At 54.0% G+C, this 2,500-nt stretch overlaps 1 non-coding gene across 1 annotated transcript in view; it reads left to right on the top strand.

Annotated features, from left to right (window-relative positions):
• The first annotated feature begins 730 nt into the window (after window positions 1-730).
• LOC148225864 (small subunit ribosomal RNA) overlaps window positions 731-2,500 on the top strand; it is a 2,016-nt gene continuing 246 nt past the window's right edge. The window contains exon 1 of the ribosomal RNA XR_015812442.1: window positions 731-2,500. This exon is cut by the window's right edge and continues 246 nt beyond it. This is a non-coding gene — a ribosomal RNA (small subunit ribosomal RNA).

Raw genomic sequence — 2,500 nt, 5'->3', positions numbered from 1 at the left:
GCTCGGCGACTTTGCACCGCGCCGCCTATACGTGGAGTGCGCGCGAGGCGAGAGCGCGCGGCCGTGTTCGGTCGCGTTTGCTCTCGGCGTTCTCGTCGGCTCCTCGGGTCGAGTCGCTCGCTCTTTCGCTCGCTCGCAACCGTTTGGCGGACGCACCGTATTATTATTGATAATAATGCGCGTGTACGTCGCTTACGGCTCTGCTTCGAGCGTCTACGAGAGACGGCTCTTCGAAATCTCGGCATGCGCGAACCGCGGTCGGCGTCAGTCGGCGTCTGCGGTGCGCTCGCGCCTTCCGGGTACCCTTCCGGGTGTGTGGAGGATACTATATGCGATCACGCGCGTGTTTATACGAATCGAGTGATAAGCGGAGAGCGCATCGCGCTCTCCGGCTCTCCAGAGCTCCGCGGCGAGCCGCGTTGTACGGGGCCGTCGGTCGTTCGCGACCGGCGAGCTCGCTGCGCTATTACGGCCCTCCGCTCTAGCGCGGAGAGGCCGCGCACTGTGCGCGTAGACGGGTGAAGATAATATAATAATAATAATATATATAAAAATATATATATATATATATATAACAAAAAACGATACATATAAATAAAATGTTGTACGTCTTAAAAAAGACGAGACGAGAACGATAGGTAGAGATAGAGGAGGAGGAGGAGAATAATAAATACATGACACGTAAGGAGTGCGTAAGCGGACGCTCTCTACAGAGACGCAAGCTCGCAGCTCCCTGGTTGATCCTGCCAGTAATCATATGCTTGTCTCAAAGACTAAGCCATGCAAGTCTCAGTATAAGCCGTATTAAGGTGAAACCGCGAATGGCTCAATATATCAGTTTTGGTTCCTTAGATCGTACACAGTTACTTGGATAACTGTGGCAATTCTAGAGCTAATACATGCAAACGAAGTTCCGACCGGCGACGGAAGGAATGCTTTTATTAGATCAAAAACCAATCGGCGGAGCGCGCGTTTCGGCGCGCGCCCGTCGCACTCGGAGATGACTCTAGATAACTTTGAGCAGATCGCACGGTCTAGCACCGGCGACGCGTCTTTCAAATGTCTGCCTTATCAACTGTCGATGGTAGTTTATGCGACTACCATGGTTGTCACGGGTAACGGGGAATCAGGGTTCGATTCCGGAGAGGGAGCCTGAGAAACGGCTACCACATCCACGGAAGGCAGCAGGCGCGCAAATTACCCACTCCCGGCACGGGGAGGTAGTGACGAAAAATAACGATACGGGACTCTTACGAGGCCTCGTGATCGGAATGATTACACTTTAAATCCTTTAACGAGGATCCATTGGAGGGCAAGTCTGGTGCCAGCAGCCGCGGTAATTCCAGCTCCAATAGCATATACTAAAGTTGTTGCGGTTAAAAAGCTCGTAGTTGAAATTGTGTCCTGCGGCGTCGGTCTACCGGTTGCGGTACGACAGGCGCGTCTGCGGGGCTTCTCGCCGGTGCGTGTTCACCGCCGGTCGCGTCCGCGCCGCGCGTTCGCGTGCGCGTCGTCGTCTTCGCGACTTCGGCGCGCGCCGCGGGCTCGCGGTCGGCGCGCGAGGCGGGCCCTCGCGGCTGTTTACTTTGAACAAATTAGAGTGCTCAAAGCGGGCTAATATTTGCCTGAATATTGTGCGCATGGAATAATAGAATAGGACCTCGGTTCTGTTTTGTTGGCTTTCTGACACCAGAGGTAATGATTAATAGGGACAACTGGGGGCATTCGTATTGCGACGTTAGAGGTGAAATTCTTGGATCGTCGCAAGACGGACTAAAGCGAAAGCATTTGCCAAAGGTGTTTTCATTAATCAAGAACGAAAGTTAGAGGTTCGAAGGCGATTAGATACCGCTGTAGTTCTAACCATAAATGATGCCAGCCAGCGATCCGCCGAAGTTTCTTATTTTGATTCGGTGGGCAGCTCCCGGGAAACCAAAGCTTTCGGGCTCCGGGGGGAGTATGGTTGCAAAGCTGAAACTTAAAGGAATTGACGGAAGGGCACCACCAGGAGTGGAGCCTGCGGCTTAATTCGACTCAACACGGGAAAACTCACCAGGCCCGGACACTGGAAGGATTGACGGATTAACAGCTCTTTCTCGATTCGGTGGGTGGTGGTGCATGGCCGCTCTTAGTTGGTGGAGCGATTTGTCAGGTTAATTCCGGTAACGAACGTAACTCTAGCCTATTAAATAGACGTGCTACCGATATCACGAGGGTCCGCGGCCGGGCGGCGCGCGCGCGCTCGCGTCGTTAACGCGGCGCAAGTCGCGCGCGTCCGCCCGCGCGCGCGGTCTTCAACTATCGGCGTACAATGAAAATCTTCTTAGAGGGACCGGTGGTAATTATAGCCACACGAGATTGAGCAATAGCAGGTCTGTGATGCCCTTAGATGTCCTGGGCCGCACGCGCGCTACACTGAAGGGATCAGCGTGTCCTCCTTGGCCTAACGGCCCGGGTAACCCGTTGAACCCCCTTCGTGATAGGGATTGGGGTTTGCAAT

Source organism: Plectrocnemia conspersa, unplaced genomic scaffold (genome assembly GCF_051122295.1).
Source record: "Plectrocnemia conspersa isolate PC_06_02 unplaced genomic scaffold, ASM5112229v1 ptg000024l, whole genome shotgun sequence".
NCBI lineage: Eukaryota > Metazoa > Arthropoda > Insecta > Trichoptera > Polycentropodidae > Plectrocnemia > Plectrocnemia conspersa.
The sequence above is the reverse complement of the archived record's forward strand: the minus strand, read 5'-3'. Positions and strand labels throughout refer to the sequence as shown.